General features: G+C 39.8%; 2 protein-coding genes across 4 annotated transcripts in view; one reads left to right on the top strand and one right to left on the bottom strand.

The window, feature by feature from the left end:
• USP8 (ubiquitin specific peptidase 8) overlaps positions 1 to 666 on the bottom strand; it is a 98,766-nt gene extending 98,100 nt beyond the window's left edge. Inside the window, exon 1 of one of the 2 annotated variants that reach the window (XM_079912618.1) lies at positions 636 to 666. The gene's annotated coding sequence lies outside the window, so the exon portion shown is untranslated. Of the gene's footprint in view, positions 1 to 533 lie in introns of both variants that reach the window. The other variant, XM_079912617.1, reaches the window with a different exon arrangement.
• A 33-nt stretch (positions 667 to 699) lies between these two features.
• GABPB1 (GA binding protein transcription factor subunit beta 1) overlaps positions 700 to 18,320 on the top strand; it is an 80,437-nt gene continuing 62,816 nt past the window's right edge. For both annotated transcript variants that reach the window (XM_079912614.1, XM_079912613.1), the window contains exon 1: positions 700 to 1,607. The gene's annotated coding sequence lies outside the window, so the exon portion shown is untranslated. The remainder of the gene's footprint in view (positions 1,608 to 18,320) is intronic.

The raw sequence follows: 18,320 nt of genomic DNA, 5'->3' as shown, positions 1-18,320 counted from the left end.
TCATTATACTACTGATGATGCCTACTTGTCTGCATTCTACAGCATAAGATTAATGAGGGCAAGGATTCTACAACAACCATTAGCTGAATGCTTACTCAGATAAACTCAATGTTAAAGAGAAGCATGTGACTATCGAAAGAAGCACTGAAAATATTAAATTGAAAGAAAAATAGAATACAGGTTCCTATGCCATTCACTTTGTTTCTATTTTAGGCACAACGCTTTCATAAGTTACACAAAGACTTTACAAATCTCTACATCAATAACACAAAAGGGTAAGTGGAGAAAGACTGTTTATCTGAGGCCACCCAAAATCTGTAGACAACATGTTATTTCATTTGTTTGTAAACTCTTCTAGATTAAAATCTTGGCGCTCTCTCACATATTCCCAATTCCTAAATATAGGAAGCCAAAAATTGTACGGTTAGAAGGTTGGAAAAGTCATTCCCAGGCTCATCTGTTAAAAACATTACCAGTGTGGTGGGTATTTTAGCAAAATCATCACAAGTAATTTAAACTCCTAAGACTCTTACTTTGTAAATCACCATCCACAAATAAACTTTTGCTGCTTTCTTAATAAAATACAACACAACAAAAATCTTGACATTCCAGCCACGGAAAAACAAGACTTCTACCTCTGAGGTGACAGTAATCCGAGGGAATTCGGCGAGCAGTTACGAAAGGTCTACGAAGTATAAGGCATCAAAAGAATGTTTAAGAAAAAAAAAAAAAAAGGCGGGGGTGGCTACAGGAATATGTACGTTTTCGTCACGAACTTGACTTGCTCAGTTTAGGTGAAGTGGAGAAATAACATCCGTAGTTCCTCCCCTTGTACCTCAACAGCGACTCCTGTCCCAGTCAGCCTAGTGGAATCTAGGGCGGCTTCAAGTTAAATCCTAGCTTTTTCACTGCCCTTCCGTCTCCCAGGACTCTGCTAGATGTCTCAGCTTAACCTGAAAGGAGTCAGGATTCCCCATCTCTCAGCTTTCATGCCGAAGACATAACGTTAGCACACGCACTTCAGCCTCCCACTACTAGCCCCGCAGAAAGTGGCGGGAAGGCTAGGTGGCCGGCCTGCAGCCCCGCCGCGCACATGGCCGGCCGCAGCTCCTACCCCCGTGCCGCGCAGGCGCCGGGCGAGCCGGGACTTGCGGTCGCCGACAACGGATCATTCCGCCGCTTTCTTTGTGTGGCTCAAGTTCTAGAGATGGCATATTTTCCTCCCCTTTGTTAAAAAGAAAAACCAGGCCGTCTCGCCCCCTTCCTCCCGCCGGAATGGGATCGGGGAGTGGGTGGGAGAGGGATCTGCTGACCAGGGCAGGGGCGGAAAGGCTCAGAAGAGGGGCTGACGAGGGCCGGGTACGGGAGGGATGCTGGGAGCTTTGACTCACTCGCACACCATGTGTCCCTCCGCGCGCAGCACGGGGGACTTTTCGGTGGGGATTTTGGGCGCCGACCAGACGCGGCATTTTCGGAAAATAGCGCCTTGTGCAGCTGAAGCGCTTTGTGTTTAGCTGGGCCGCGTCAGCCCGGCCGGGTACGAGGCGCCTCGGGTCCCCGAACCACCTCCTGCTGCTCCCCGGCCGCCGCTCCCGAAGCTTTTCCAGGTCAGTGCGGGTCTGTGTAGGGCCCTGTTACCACCGGATGTGGAAGTTGATCTCTTCGCTGGTAAAAAATAATTCCACTTCCCCCGGAACCCAGATCATCCCCGCGATTTCCTGTTTATTGCATTAAGGCGCCGGGTTTCCGGGGCTCTTGGCCCCGCTTATTCCGCGGGGGTCGGCGGGGTCGGCCTGGGCCCCCGCTCCGCCCGCGCCGCCGGCGCGCTTTGTCCGCTCGCACCCCGCTTCTGGGAGGGGCGGGCAGACATGGTGGCGGCCGCCGCCCCCTCCTCGGCCCTGGCGAGCTGCGGCCTCCCCGCGGCTCATAGCCCGGCCGGTCCCGAGCGGCCGCCCCGGGGCGGAATGGGGTCGGGCCGGGGCTTTGGGGGCTCTGCGGGAGGCGGGCGAGGGAGGGAGGGAGACAGGCAGGCAGGCGCGGCACGGCCTTGGCGCCCGCCGCCCCGGGAGCCGCCGCTCTCTTTGTCTGGGCGGCCTGATCGCACCGCCTGGCTCGCCGGAGCGGGGAAGGGACGGCGGGGGCGGCCGGCTTCGGGTGAGCTGTGCTGCTGGGCCCGCGGGGCCGGGTGGCGCACGGGCCGCGGCGGGAGCGGCCGGCCCGGACAGGGTTAACGGGAGCGCCCGGCCGGTCCTGCGCTGGGCCGCGCCGTCGACTGCCTCAGCCTTGGGGACTCGAGTCTCTGAGGGGACGAAGCCAGCCGCTCAGGATGCTGGGGCACTTCTGTTCTTGGGACTTAGCCGCCGGGATCTGCGGGTGCAGGGCCTCGGGGAAGAAGTTGGGAATTTTGCCAGGTCATTTCTGCCTGGGCACAGTTAATCAGTGTGTATTTAGTGTGTTTCGTTGAAACTCTCCTACCGTGTTGAACCAGCGTGCCTAGCCTCAAGAGTGCATCGTGAAAACTGAAACCAAAGGAACGATATAGGCCTGCTTTGTGTGTGTTTTCCCACTTGAAGCCTGTTTTCAGTACACAGACTGTTGCTTTAAAGCTGATTGGACTCTGGCGAACAGACATCTGTTCAAAGGAGGGGCAGAGACCACAGTACTTCTGAAGGGGGCTTGGTAATATGGAAATATTTTAAGTGCTGTCTCTGGACACTGATTTGCTGTCTCGATTCAGGCAAGTTACTTTCTGAAGTAGTTTTTATTTGGAAAATGGTTTGATGTAGTGAGTAAATGATCCTTGTACAGTAGTTTGCCATCCCAGAATTAAAGAAGCACCATAGTTTATTATGCAGAAGTTCGTGGTCAAAAGTTCTTTTTGCAGATATTTATCTCACACATAGACCCAGCCAGCTTACTTTAAATTTCTTCTCATTGACTTGTAACCATCGACCTTGACACTTCCACTTTCAGGCTCAGATTTTGAATTTAAGGAAACTAAAGACGGCTTTATGTTTTTTCTTTTCTCTCTTTTGAAGTATTTATTTTTCCAAAAATAACAAAAGAAAAATCCATTGCATGTTCACATCAGTGACCTTTTAGGCAAGAGTGACATTGTTTTGCATTTCTGCAAGTCTTTAATGTCAGGTTTAACAGAAGATAGCTAGATTCTTAAACCTACTTCTGCATTCAGTGTGATGTGGTGTCACACCATGTAACCACTGGAAAACACTGTATGCTCATGCCTTTTTTAAAAAACTAAAAAATGTGTCGTTTCTATCGTCTCACAAGTCAAATCAGGATGTTATTATACAAGACACACTTTAAAAATATGGATAAGAAGGTTGATTCCTGTGCTTTTTTCTTGGACTCCAACTTTTTTTCAGTTTGGGATTTAGAACATTTGAAAAAATTTTAAGTGATTAAAATTAATTTTTAATTCCACAACTTATTTTTAATGATGTACACAAGTAAACCATGAATTCCGTGTTAGATTTGCTTGTGAAAACTTGTATGTAAATGTAATTTTTGAAGATAGGACACTTTCAAAGCAATATAGGAGTGCCAGATTTAAAAGGAATCCTGCAGTGAAACCTTTGGTGAAACAGTGCTTTTGTATTGTAGTGTGTATACAAACTTAGAGTTAACTGTCTGTAACTTAGAGTTCGAATTGTCTATCTCTTTGAATCAATCTGGGTTTTCTAGGTTGGGGGGCAATTAAATTGTAGATGTGTGAAAATTTAAGGCCATACTTACTTTGGTTTAATGGTTTTGAAATGAAGCTAAATTCACTTCTAGTTGTTTTGTGAACTTTAGTCTGATTCTGTCAGTCTGTAGTTCTGTTCCATCAACAGGAAGCATCTGGTCATTCTTCATGTAATTGTTAGAAAATGCCAGGTATATTTTTGATGTTTGCTATTCAAATGAAAATAAATAGATTGGATCTTGGTTTGTCCCCCCTACCCTCAACTCTAAGATATATTTATAATGGGCCTCATTGTCCATAGAATGGACTTTTTTTTGGCCCTTGAGTACCTCAAGTTAGAAATAGTAACAAGTAAAGCAAACAAATCGTTAGGGATTCAGAAGTCATTGCAAGAAATTTTGACTCATGAATTAATTTTGAGGGTGCAGTGCCCTTTTGCAAGTAGCTTGAGTGTGGATGGGCTCCATCTCTTCTCTGCAATTGCTAAAAAACAAACTGAAACAAAACCTTAGCGTTCAGGGCAACTTAGTTTTCTAATGAATCATTTCTTTGGTTCCAGAGCTTTCCAACTAGTAATCATATGTTTCTACAGCACTAACGTGTCTACCTTGGGACAACGATAATTAGTATTATACTTAACTTTTTCTGAAGATGTTTGTTCCATCATGCTCTCTAGAAGGTCAATTTATTAGTATTAGTGCCTATGTGTTACCTCATAATGTTGACAACAGTGCTCTGCACAGAGGAGATGCTTTGGTGCAGTCAACTGTCATTTCAGTCGTTGGTGGGCTAGTGCACTTTTATTTGGGCTGAGTATGTCCATAATGTAAGTGTAGAGGCTTAAGCATGAAGTGATTTCTCCACTGAAGGTAAATCCACATGCAGGGCCATTGATCTAGATTTCTAGAAATAGAAATCTAAACTCTTAGCCCGAGTTCCCTCACCTTTTAATGGGAATGATTATAAAGGTTGGCAGTTAGGGCCCAAGATGCTAATGCACAAATAGTGTGGAAAAGACTTGATCATTTTAACTGTACATTTAATAAGAATCAACACTTATAATTTTTTTAAAAGTAAATGTCATTTTGAAGTTGGTAGAACAGCATATAGAAAGAGCAGGGTGTTAGCCCCACTTTACTTTTTACTAGTTGTGTTATACCTGGGGTATTATGTCAGATTTTCAGGTAGCATATGATATATCATATTGTAAGTGGGACCTTGCATCAATCAGTTCTCAAACTTTGTATCAGAATCACCTGGAGAGCTAATTAAAAAAAACCATGAGGCCCAAGCTTAAGTAAGATAGGAACAGGGCCACTCTGTTTTTCTCACATTCCTTAGGTGACAGACAATCAGGTTTAAAAACCACTGAACTATAGAGCATAGCCAGAGAATTCTGATCATGGGGGAAATGGAAAGGAGGAAAAGTTGAAAAACTGTGATGTTTGGCCCCCAAAAAAGGAGCTCATCTAAGAAATGATAGTAGTATTTAAATATTTGGAGGTCTGTCACACAGAAAAATCAGGTTTGATTTGACTAGAAAGAAGTAGGATCAAGGGGTAGAAGTTAGAAGGAGGCAGATTTCAGCATTCTTCCAAGAAAAATTTCCTCAAAACAGTAAAAATATAATGTGTTGTTTTGGGTGGCAGGCTGTCCCCTCCCACTGACAGTGTTAAAGTTAGGGATTCAAGGGTAGAGGAAATGATGTGCTGAATGAGGATTTGGGCCAGGTTTTGTTAAGTTCCCTACAAACAGATTTTATGAAATCCGTCTAGGTTTGCATGTACAAAAGTGGAAGAGCAAAAGCTAATTGAAACAAGCTGGTTAGCTTAACTGGATCATAGTTTTCATTTTCTTGGATAAAGAGAAATGAGTATTAAGTGAGAGAGCTATTTGATGAAGGTTTTAAACCCAGCTGTGATTTGGCAGATTCAAAGCCTGAAAAATAGGCATACCTTCTGATGTGGAAATTCCTATTTAAATGAATTTATTTTGGGGTAGTAAAGATATGCCAATAAATTGGTAGCTGTTTACATACCAATTGCAGCATTGTTGATAATAAAAGCTGTATATTGACACATTTGACCCTCCTCCCCACATTAATAATGTAGTAGGTTATATTATCCCCCATTTTTCAGAAGAGAAAACTGAGGCATAGAGAAATTAGGTAGCTTGCCCAAGGTAGCAGAGTTAGTAATGTAGAGCATGGACTTGATTCCAAACAGTTTGACTCCCAGAGCCGGTGACTCAATGCTGTGGAATTATAAACAACTTAAATATTTCACAGTGATTGTTAGGGTACATCCCTAAAGTGGGGTACTGCCTAGCCATTAAAATGATGGTTAGAAGAATAAAAACTTGAAATTATGTCTTGGTGTATGTTAAGTGAAAAAAGTAAATTTAAAAACATGATTTTATTTTGATTAAATAACATACATTGACATCTGGAAGGAAATGTGCCAAACTGTTAAGTGGTTATTTTTGAGTGTAAATTTATAGGTGATTATTTTCTTTTTACTTATACAAATTTTCTTACTTCTACAATGAATATGTATTATTGTGTATTGCTTGTGATTAAAAAGATATTAAGGTGTTATATTTCAATAAAAAATTAAAAATATTAGCATAAGCTGAGGAGTTTGGATTTTATACTGTGCAGTTTATGCAAGTTGACTAAGGAATTGCACATAAATGAGAATTTGTAAGTGCATGAAGTGTTCTGTATTTAATGAACACATGAAGTGTTTGAATCTTTACCATTCTAAAAGTAATACATTAATTGAATAGAGAAAAATATCACTGACTCCTACCACCCTACTATAATCAGTTCTATATTTTGTAAATGTTTTCTTCACCTTAAGTGTAATATTTTAAATGTTGTATTCATCCCAGCTTAGTCACTCTCTGGCTCTGTGACTTGCTTAATCTCTCTGTGCCGCACTTTCCTCCTTTGTAAAATTTGAATAATTATAATAACTACCTCATGGTGCTTGGAAGGATTAAATGAGTTACTGCATATAAAGTGATCAGAACAGTGTCTGACACATGGTTAATAGCTCAGTAAATGTTAGCAATTATTGTAGGATCATAGTCAACTAAAACTCTGTGGTCTAATAGGTTTTGGAATTAAGAATTTTTTGGATATAGCTAAGGTAGTGTTATGTAACCTTTCAACAGTCCAGTGCAGTAGCCTTCTTCAAACAAGTTACTATTTCTGCAGCAAAATGTATGAATGTTTACACTAAATGGGGTAAATAAAGACTATAAATAGCTTCATGTCAGTTTCGGTAAGGTTTCACTGCCAAATGCATTATTTTGGGTTTCAGAGCTGTTTTTTGGTTTTGGAATTGCAGTTAAGGAACCTGTGGAATTTACTCAATTTTGAGTCCTATTTTATTTTAATATTAAAACATTTTTAATATTAAAGCATGTCTAGGAGGTCTAAGATCAAGGTGCTGGCATCATTGGGCTCTGGTGAGGACCCTCTTCCGGGTTGCAGACTTTTCTCTTGTATCCTCACATGGTAGAAGGGGCAAAGGGACTTCTCTCAGGTCTTTTTATAAGAACATTAATCTCATTTGTGATCTGCCCTCAAGACTTAATCACCTTCCAAAGGCCTCACTTCCAATACCATCACTTTGGGCATTAGGAGTTCAACATAAAATTGAGGGGTGGGGAGACACAAATATTCAGACCATAGCATACAGTATGGTGTGTAAGTGAATGATCTAAAAAATTTCTTACATCCTAACTGGCTCGTGTGAACTCTGATCTTTGCGATTACTCCACCTATGTTCCTTTATCTATTTTTTTCCATAGGGACCCTCAATTTCTCTCCCTTAGCTTATTCCTGTGTGCATTATATATAGCCTGAACTTGCATCAGTCACTTTTTCATATTTTACTGGGCTCCTGTTGTCAAATTTTCCTACCCATCTATTTCCTCTGTTCTTCCTCATAGGTCACAGTGTATTTGTGGAGGAAGGTGGGTAATTATGAAAATTTTTGGCCACTATAAATTTATGCTGGACAGATCCAATGGACGCTTGCTACTTGGCAATCATTTTATTAGTCTAATATTTTGCTTTTGTCTCATATATCTTCCTCTCTTTCAGAAGGTGCCATTGACGTCTACTTAATTGAAAAAGAAAATAGAATACAAGCTTGCATTTTTTTTGTTTTGTTTTCACCATGACAAATCTCTATTCTTTCACCTTATTTTGTAAACTGAATGGAAGAGGAATCTTGCTGCTATACTTAACTTTTCCTCTGATCACTTCGATGGTTATCTCCAGGGGTTTTTCCTCCTTACCTTCAAGTATATACAGACTTCCGTATTTTGGGAGAAAAAAATAAACTTTGATTAACTATTGCTACTGTTCTTTCTAGCTATCTTCCTCATTTCTCTTTTTTATTTCAAAAATTTTAAGATCTTAGTTAAAATTTCTGCCCTCAGCTCTTGCTGCCCTCAGCCCTTTTACTACTTCTTCCCTAACTTACTGCAGTTTTGTAATGACATTACATGTGAATGTGACGTATTCAGACTGCTGCTTCAAAGGACATCCTTTTTTCCAATGGTATTGGCTTCATCCTGATTTTATTCAGTTAGTGTATATGTGTTACTGTTGACTTCCACCTAGGCTTCTTAACTTTCTTTCCTTGCTTTTCATGTTAGTGTGCATCCTGATTTTCTGGCTACTACGTTTATTTTTTTTCTTTTGGTTGTTGTTTCATGATCCTCTTAACAACGGTCGTTATTCTTCTCAGTACTTAGCCCTCTGCTCACCTCTCTTTGTCTCTTCTCCATGGATGTTTTATATGTTTATATGTTCATCAGTGTGTACTCTCCAGGTTTGTATCTCCAGTGGTTTACTGAATACTTCCATTGAGAGGCTCAAGGAATTTCCTTCACTTTTTGATTTATTATTACCCACTTGCCACCTACTCTGTTTTTCTTTGTTTTATCATCATACTTAAATCTTTTTTTTGCTTAATTAATTTATTTTATTTATTTTTGGCGGCATTGGGTCTTCGTTGCTGCGCATGGGCTTTCTCTAGTTGCAGCAAGCAGGGGCTACTCTTTGTTGCGGTGCACGGGCTTCTCATTGCAGTGGCTTCTCTTGTTGCAGAGCATGGGCTCCTGAGCGCAGGCTCAGTAGTTGTGATGCGCAGCCTTAGTTGCTCTGCGACATGTGGGATCTTTCCGGACCAGGGATCGAACCTGTGTCCCCTGCGTTGGCAGACGGATTCTTAACCACTGTGCCACCAGGGAAGTCCCCATGCTTAAATCTTAAAGTTGTCTGTGATACATGTTTCTCCTTTATTTTGTATATCCATCAGTCAGCATGATTCTTTAGATTTCTCTCCTGGATCTCTGTTTTTGGGATTCTGCATTGCCTGTTATTTGCCCTTTCTAACTTTAGAGTTACCTTCCTCCAATCCATCCTTCATATGGCTGCCAGAATAATTTTCCTAAAAATTTTTTTGAACCCATTGCTGCTAAACCTAAGCAGTCTGAAGAGAGAGCATGTACTGTTGACCTTTGCACTCTGCATTGTGCCAAGCAAAGTGAATTGAACTTGTGCTGAATAAATGTTTGAATGGATCACCGTTTGCTCAAAACATAGAACGACTCCCAATTGTCTGCAGGATAAAGTCCAAACTCTACTTTCTGGCTTTCAGATCTTTTCATATTACAGTCTGCTTCTTCAGCCTTATTCTTTACTCCTTAACATTACCAAGGTAGTATTTCCTCTCTGTACTACACCATGCTTAGGCATAACTCTATGTGCTCTTCCTTTTCCTTTTCCTTGCTTGTCAAAACCTATTCAGCTTAACAGTGCTCTGTGCCAGGCACTGTTCTAATCTCTAGTGTTACAGTAATGAACAACACAGAAGACAAAGTCTGTTTTCTTGAAGCTGTCATTCAGGGTGGGGGGAGAGAGGGCACAGTAAACAAATGTCAGGTGGTAATGAGTGCAATGAAGAGTAAAACTGGATAAGGGGATAGAATGGTGGGAAGTGACTCCTATTTTAGATGGTCAGAGAAAGCTTCTCTCTTTGGGTGTCCTGAAATGAGGGAGTAAATCATGCAGTTATCCAAGTAAAGTGCTTTCTAGTCAGAGGAAACAACGTCTCCAAGATCCTAAGCTGGGAACATGTTTGGCTTGTTTGAATAGTTACTAAGACCTGTGTGGCTAGAGCAGAATAAATAAGGGGAAGTGATAGATGAGATTAGAGAGGTAGTAGGGAGCCAGATGATGCTTCAGATGGTTAAGTCTTTCACTGAAGAAGCCTTCCTGACTATATACTTTTGTTTGTTAATTTAAAGCTTCTCCAAACCCATTTAGCAACTATGGAAGTAGCTTCCAAATTATTTTTTATTGTGACCCATGGTAAGAAGTGTATTTAACATTGTTAGCATACAAATGTATTGTTGTTTGTGTATTGTGTGTATGTGTGCACATGCGTATGGCTGGAAGAAATTCATGAAACATGACTTTACTATATTTGATATATGCTGATATTTTTTAAAGTGTTGGTTTTAACCCATTAAAATTATTTCATAGTCTGCTAATGGGTTATGACCACAGTTTGAAAAACACTGATGTGTGGTACATACCCACTTAAAAAAACAAACCAGGGCTTCCCTGGTGGCGCAGTGGTTGAGAGTCCGCCTGCCAATGCAGGGAACACGGGTTCGTGCCCCGGTCTGGGAAGATCCCACATGCCGCGGAGCAGCTGGGCCCGTGAGCCATGGCCGCTGAGCCTGCATGTCTAGAGCCTGTGCTCCGCAACGGGAGAGGCCACAACAGTGAGAGGCCCGCGTACCGCAAAAAAAAAAAAAAAAAAAAAAAAAAAAAAAATTACATAAGGGCAGTTTGGTATCTATCAGAATTACAGTTGTATTTACCTTTGTCTCAGCAACCCTACTTAAGGGAATTTATCCTACAGTTATATGAAGTGAAATGATGCATCTACAAACTTATTAATTGCAGTGTTGTTTATAATAGCAATAATGTCCACCTGTAATAAACAGGCATATCCACACAATAGCATACTAAGCAGCTATACAGAAAATGAGGAAGCTCTCTATGAACTAATAGGAAAAGATCTTCAGGATGTGTTAAGTAAGAAAAGCAAGTGCAGAACAGTGTATATAGTAATGCAATCTTTTGGTAACTATAGAAATACTGGAAGGATACCCAAGAAACTAGTAAAGGTGAATAATTGTGGCTGGGAGGAAGATGGGAATAGCATAAATACTTTCATTGAGACTTTTCAATGTATACATTTCTGTGTTTTGGATTTTTGAACTGTTGAAAAAACAGAAAAGGAGAAGTGAAGTAGCCTGTGTAGAACTTGATCAACTGTATGCAGAGACATGAGAGAGAGGAAGGAGTTGAGGATAGCTCCTGGATTTCTAATTTGGGAGGTAAACGTGGTGGTAGTGTCATCAGGTATACAAGAGGAAGACTAGGTTTTGACATGTGCATGAGAAGTTCTGGTCGTGCCAATTGACGAATGCTTACTCCTTTTCTGTTGTGTGTATGTGTGTGTGTATAATTTATGTGCTTTAGATATGGTACTAGAGGTTAAACATGAATAGTAAACAGTCATAAATAAACATTTTTTATGCTTAGATTACAGACATATTCTTTTTTTTTTGAGAACAGCTTTGTAATGATGTCATAATTTTACAGTCAAATAGGGACATTGGTGTGCACAGATACTGATAGAATGTAGATAGAAGGATGTATGTCTGACAAATACATAGCTTATATGGGAAGTAGGAATTTATTAGCATGGGTCCAAATTAATTACATCTTTTGATGCCTGAAATTCAAAGAAATAAAAATGGCTTTTGAATAACAAAGTGATCTTTAAGGTATTTGAGATTATATTATAATATTTAAAACAATATTAAAGCTGAGTTAAGGAACTTTATAGGAGATCATAAAAGTATTTTTTTTTTATATGGTACATTGGGGAGTAACTGTGTAAGACAAAGAGGTTTTAACCTAATGAAGGAAAGGAATCATGAAATGCATGGATGTTGCTAAAACAAGCTCTTGCTGTATAATTTTGGGTTTAAACTTTATTTGAATGAGTTATAGTTCAGAATCTGATTTTAGAGGCCCTAATTTATCCATATGAGTTTTGATTTCTATTTGGCTAGAGTGAAAAAAATAAAAGGGGAGCACAGATAAAGTACATACATGCCAGGACTTGCAAATGAATTAGTAGTTCTTTTCTGGGTTTATGTTAACAGGGATTTGGGTGTGGAGTAGCAACAAAAAAGAGCTGTTAAGTAATTCCTGCTTGAGATTTAAAATTTTAACCATTTTATATCTGATGAAAAGATGTTGAACTGGCAATAGTTTTCTTTTAAAAATGCTTTAAAATTTACAAATAATGTTACATAGGATCATGTAACAATTGGAGATGGCCTTGTTCTTTTGTTTTTGTTTAAAAAAAAATTTTTTTTTTGTCTGCGCTGCGTGGCATGTGGGATCTTAGTTCCCCGACCAGGGATCGAACCCATGCCCCCTGTAGTGGAAGCGTGGAGTCTTAACCACTGGACAGCCAGGAAAGTCCCTGGAGATGTTCTTATTTGAGTGAGGGTGAAACTGTTTTGTAGCCTCCAACCTGTACTTACTCCTTCACCCTATGTTTTTCTCAGTACTGCAGTCCTCTGGAGCTTTTGGGAAACGCTGAATTGGGCTTGGCTACAGTTTTGGCTTGGATCAACTCATATATATCTTATATATCTTTGATATGTCCAGTTGAGTGGACGGTGATGGAAAGGATGGTGATAGCACAGTATATAGAAATTAACTTTAATTCAAGAAGGATTTAGTTAGTGGTTCTCAGTTGGAGTGATTTTGCAATATCAAGAAACATTTTTTTGATGTCATAAAATGGGGAGGGGGTTGCTACTGGTATCTAAGGGTAGAGACCAGAGATGCTGCTAAATGTGGAGAATGCCTTGCTAGTTGAATACCCACTATGTATGTAGCACTGCTCTAAAGTAGTTATGGGTGCAAATGACACTAAAAGAAAGTTTTGTCTCTCCCCATAAGAACTTAAACCTAGCTAAAGCATCTCAAACTTAACAAGTCTGTGGCCAAACTCTTTAACACATGACCCACCCTATCCCACTTTGCCATCTTTATTTCAGTAAATAATCCCACTTTTCATCAAGTTGTTCAGACTAAAAACTTAGTTATTATCTTTGACTCCTCTTTTTTTTGTGTGCATTGACATCTGATACATCAGGAAGACCTGTTAACTCTACTTTGAAATATACCTTGAATCTGGGTAATGGTGGGATAGATTACTTAAACCAGTTCTCTTTTTGGAAACAACTGAAAAGGCTGGATAAGATATATAAAGCACTACCTTAAGAGCTTTGAAGAACTGGGGAGATAGTGGAATCTGGTAAGTCAAATTCTGGAAGAAAGCCTAAACCAAGAGAGGTTAGCAGAATACCTAGAGAACTAAAGCCACTTTTGCCTTGAGTATGTTTGCTGATACCAGGAAATTTAGGTTTCTCTTTATCAGCCTTGTGGGATGAGATGGACAGAAATCAAGACTCAGAGCCTACCCACATGTGGACAGGTAAAGTCTTTTAAGAGATCCTTCCTTGTTAGGCTTGAATTCCATATGTCTACACCTGAGAGGGAAGGATGAACCAGAACTAACTCCTGATCCCCTTTCATTGCCTACCTCCCAGTCAAATATGAAGGGACTTCAGGGCAGGTTGTCTTGGTACTGAGCAGAACAGGAGAAAAAAAAGGAAACAAAACTCTCTACAAAACTGTGATCACAGCCTAGCTATGTAAGGGAAACTTAAGTCACGACTTAATTTAGATTGGTCCCTGACTGGTATTATCCCTCAGGTGTTTGGCAGAAGCAAATGCAAATGTTCCTTTAAGGAATGCTCCTTCATCTTATGCCTCCCCACAATTAATTTTTGAAGGACAATGACCAGCACATAGTCAAAGATAACCAAGCATACAAGGAGACAAGGAAACATGGGCAAGAACCAGTGGAAGCAATAGCAGAAAAAGATTGTCATAGGCATCATATATTAGTATTAGAATTAGAAGATACATGGTAAAGCAACCATGATTACTGTGTTTATAGAAATAAATAACAAACTTGAAGACAGGAAACAGGAAAAAAAGGTTGTGTTGTGGATTTGAAAAAAACCACCAAATACAACTGCTGGAAATAAAAAATAGAGTAACTGAATTAAAACTTAATGATATAATTTGCAGCAGATTACACACATCAGGAAAATTACTGAACTGGAATATAGATCAGACAGTATTATCCAGGATGTAGGTTAAAGACAAAAAGATGGAAAATATAGATGACAGGGTAAGAGATATGGAGGATAGAGTAAGAAAGCCTTAATTGGAATTCCAGAAGAAGAGGAGAGAGAAAATAGGACATTTAAAGAGGTGATTGCTGATGTTTTCCAGAAACAATGAAAGATTCCAAACCAGGGTTCAAGAATCCCAATGAATCCTAATTAGGATGGAAATAATTCCACACCTAGACACAGCATAATGAAATTGCAGAAAACCAGTCCCATAAAAATCTAAAAGTAGCTGGAGGAAAAGAAGATAACCATCAAAGTAGCAAGAATTAGGCTAACAGATGACTCCTCAACAACAAAGAAATCAAAAGAGAGTGAAATGATGTCTGCAATATGAAATGAAAAAAAACTCTGCCAACCTGGAATTTTATACCCAGTGAAAATAACATTGAAGAATGACAGTGAAATAAAGATATTTTAAACTAAAACAGATTGTTACCAACATTTATTAAAGATAATTTAAGGGCTTCCCTGGTGGTGCAGTGGTTGAGAGTCCGCCTGCCGATGCAGGGGACACGGGTTCGTGCCCTGGTCCAGGAGGATCCCACATGCCACGGAGCGGCTGGGCCCGTGAGCCATGGCCACTGGGGCTGTGCATCCGGAGCCTGTGCTCCGCAACGGGAGGGAGAGGCCACAACAGTGAGAGGCCTGCCTACTGCAAAATAAATAAATAAATAATTTAAACCAGCACCATTCAATAGAAGTTTCTGTGATGATAGGAATATTCTTTGTGCTGTTCAATATTGTAGTTATAAGTTACATAGGACTATTGAGCACTTGAAATGTGGTTATTGTGATTGAGGAACTGAATTTTTTGTTTTGTTTTGTTTTGTTTTTTGCGGTACACGGGCCTCTCACTGTTGTGGCCTCTCCTGTTGCGGAGCACAGGCTCCGGACGCGCAGGCTCAGTGGCCATGGCCCACGGGCCCAGCTGCTCCGCGGCATGTGGGATCTTCCCAGACTGGGGCGCGAACCCGTGTCCCCTGCATTGGCAGGTGGACTCTCAACCACTGCGTCACCAGGGAAGCCCGGAACTGAATGTTTTATTAATTTAAATTTAAATGGTCACGTGCACCATATTAGTGCAGTTCTAAAGGATATACATCAGGCAGAATGAATCTCATATGGGAGGAATAAAATGTATGAAGGGCTGAAAAGTAAAGAAAGTGATGTATATTTAGAAAATGAAAATGAATATGGACTGCATAAAACAGTAAAAAATATCTAATGGATTAAAAAACAAGGCAATAGGAGAAGGGGGATAAGTGGGGTTTTAGGGTCCTTATCTAGTAGGAGGGTAAATTTAAAAAAAAAAACTGTGCGGAAAAAAACAAAAACAAAAACAAACAAAAAAAACTGTGTGGAAAACTTTAAATATATAAAAGGAAAGGAAAGAGTATAATGAACCCCACATTCATTACCTAGCTTCAACAGTGATCAGCTCATGACTAATCTGGTTTCATATATTGATATATCCCCCAATTATTCTAAAACAAATTCCAAGTATCATATCATTTAATCTGTAAATATATTGTTTTTAATCTCTAAAAAGATATAAACTTAAACTGCAGTATCATTATCAGATCCAGAAAAACAGTCAACATAATGTCTTAATATCAGTACATATTTAAGCAGTGATCACATTTCCCCAGTAATCTCCAAAATGATTTCTTTAACTTATTTTTTTAGGGCGGTTTTAGGTTCACAGCAAAATTGAGGGGAAAGTACAGAGATTTCCCATATACCATCTTTCCCCATATATGCATAACCTCCCCCATTGTCAGTATCCCCTACCAGAGTGGTACATTTGTTACAATTGGTGAACCTACATTGACACATCATGATCACCCAAAGTCCATAGTTTACATTATGATTCATTCTTGGTGTTGTACATTCTATGGGTTGGAACAAATGTATAATGAGAAGTATCCATCATTATGGTCTCATACAAGTATTTTTTCACTGCCCTAAAAAAATGACTTTTAAAAATGTACACTTAGTTTCTTCAAATTGAATCCAGAGTCCACACATGGCATTTGGTTGATGTGTTGCTTGGGTTTTCTAAACTCTATAGGCTCTTTGGGGAAGCGGGAACTAAAGATTTTGATTAACTTTAGACTTTAATGCATGGTATAATATCTAGGGAACCACTGAAAGAAGAGAGGGTATAACTTCCAAATCACTAGAGGAAATAGATAGAATGTTAAAAAAAAAAATGAATCAATCCAAAAGAAGGCAAGAAAGAGAGAAAAGAAACCCAACAGGGAACAATGGAAAGCCCATATAAGATGCTAGATTTAAACCTAGATAGATAGTACTTAAAGGTAAAATGTCAAAATGATCACACAGGTATCATCCTAGCACAAGGCACCATCAGCCCAAAATATTTTCCTAACTAGTATTACTGCCTCAATTCTTGCCACCTTCTATGTATTACCCACATAATAACAAGAGTAGTTTTTAAAAACTAGATCAACTACATCACAACACGTTTAAAATATTCCAACAGCTTCCTAGTAAACTCAATAAAATCCAGACGCTTTAGTGGTGCCTATAAGGCCCTACGTGAAGTGGCCCATTCATATCTCTGTGATTGCATATCCTGCTCTTCTTCTTCACTCTAGCTCAGGGCCCTTATACTTGCTGTTGCATCTCCCTGGTTCACCAGGAACAGTCAGAACTCTTAGTTCTAAGCACCAGAAACTGCCTCTGGTTAATTTCGCAGAAAAGGAATTTATCAGAGGAAGAAACTGCTACCACTACTGTGGTTGGAATCTGCTGCCACTCTTGCCATAATGGATTCTGTGTACTTCCTGCTTTTTTTATGCATTATCATCTAAGTTAAATTCCAGTATAGTTACTTCTCTGTTTGAGAGGGGATCATATGACTGTGCCCTAGCTGCATGGAAAGCTGGGAAAGTATATATCTAGCTTTAGCAATAGGTGGCCATTTCTGCCTTTCAAGACTCAAGAGGAGAATTCCCTAGATATATGAAGGTGTTCTGATGTTGAGCAGCTAAAAGAGTGACATATCCATCATGCTTTTCTCTGGAATCCTTCCTTGCTTTGCTTCTTCCCTTCATTTGTGTTTCTACTCAAATGTCACCTCCTCAAAGAGGCCTGTCCTTAGACTTTGTCTAAAATGGCAGTTCTCTGTCCCTAATCCAGTACTCTCCATTTTCTTGCCCTGCCTTATATTTTCTTACCCTCTCTTAGATTTTATTCACAGCATTTATCACTACTACTACTACTACTTTTACTGATTGATTGGTTGATTTCCAGGCTCTCCTTGCAGACCACAAGCTCCATGAGGGTAGGGATTTGTCTGTCATTGTTCACCTTTCTGTTGGCAGATAGTGTATGCTTAGTAAACATTTGTGTAATGAATGAAAGGGAAATACATGAACTATGGCATAAATTGCTCAGAAAAAATGGAAAGGAAGGATTAGCTCATTTAAGGAAAGCTTATTGGGGAAGAGGAATTTTTGAAATGGGTTTTGGTTGGAGTCTAGGATTTGGAGAAAAGGGATGAAGCCATTCCCAACTGGGAAAATAGCATGAGGGGAGGCACTGGGTCTGGAATAAGGTGGGCATGTATGGGATGAGGAAAAACTGTTTAGATTCTGATGACTGTTGGGGGTTATTAAGTGGGAGGTGAGAAAACTGGATGAGGTGAATGTGTGAGGTTGAAGCAGTTGATACAGGACCTTGAATTGTAAGTTGAAGTCTTGACTTGATTGCTGGAGAGTAAACGATTGCTAGGGTTTTTTTTTTTAATTAAAAATAAACTGGTATTTTCACATAGCTGAGTACTATGCTACTGTAAAACAGAATGACGAAAATCTCTAAGGAGATTTTCAAGGTTATATATTAAGTAGAAAAAGGCAAAGTGCAGAACAATGTATGTACCATGCTCTTTTGGTGTTAAGAGGTGTGTGTGGGGGAGGAATAAGAATATATATACTAATTTCCTTATGTCGCAAAAAGAAAAACCGAAAAGACAAACTAGAATAGAATTGTTGCCCTGTGGTGGGGTGGGTGGGAATGACATGAAGGAAACAGAGATGGAAGTGAGATTTCTGGGTTTACCTTTTTATTTAGTTTTGACTTTTGAAATGTGGAAATATTTTACATATTCAAAAATTACACTAAGTCAAAGTAGATGAAAAACAATTCCTAAAATTGAGAACTTGAACAAATGAACCAATGTATATATCAAAATAGTTAT

Source organism: Stenella coeruleoalba, assembly GCF_951394435.1.
Source record: "Stenella coeruleoalba genome assembly, chromosome: 2".
Taxonomy (NCBI): Eukaryota; Metazoa; Chordata; class Mammalia; order Artiodactyla; family Delphinidae; genus Stenella; species Stenella coeruleoalba.
The sequence above is the reverse complement of the archived record's forward strand: the minus strand, read 5'-3'. Positions and strand labels throughout refer to the sequence as shown.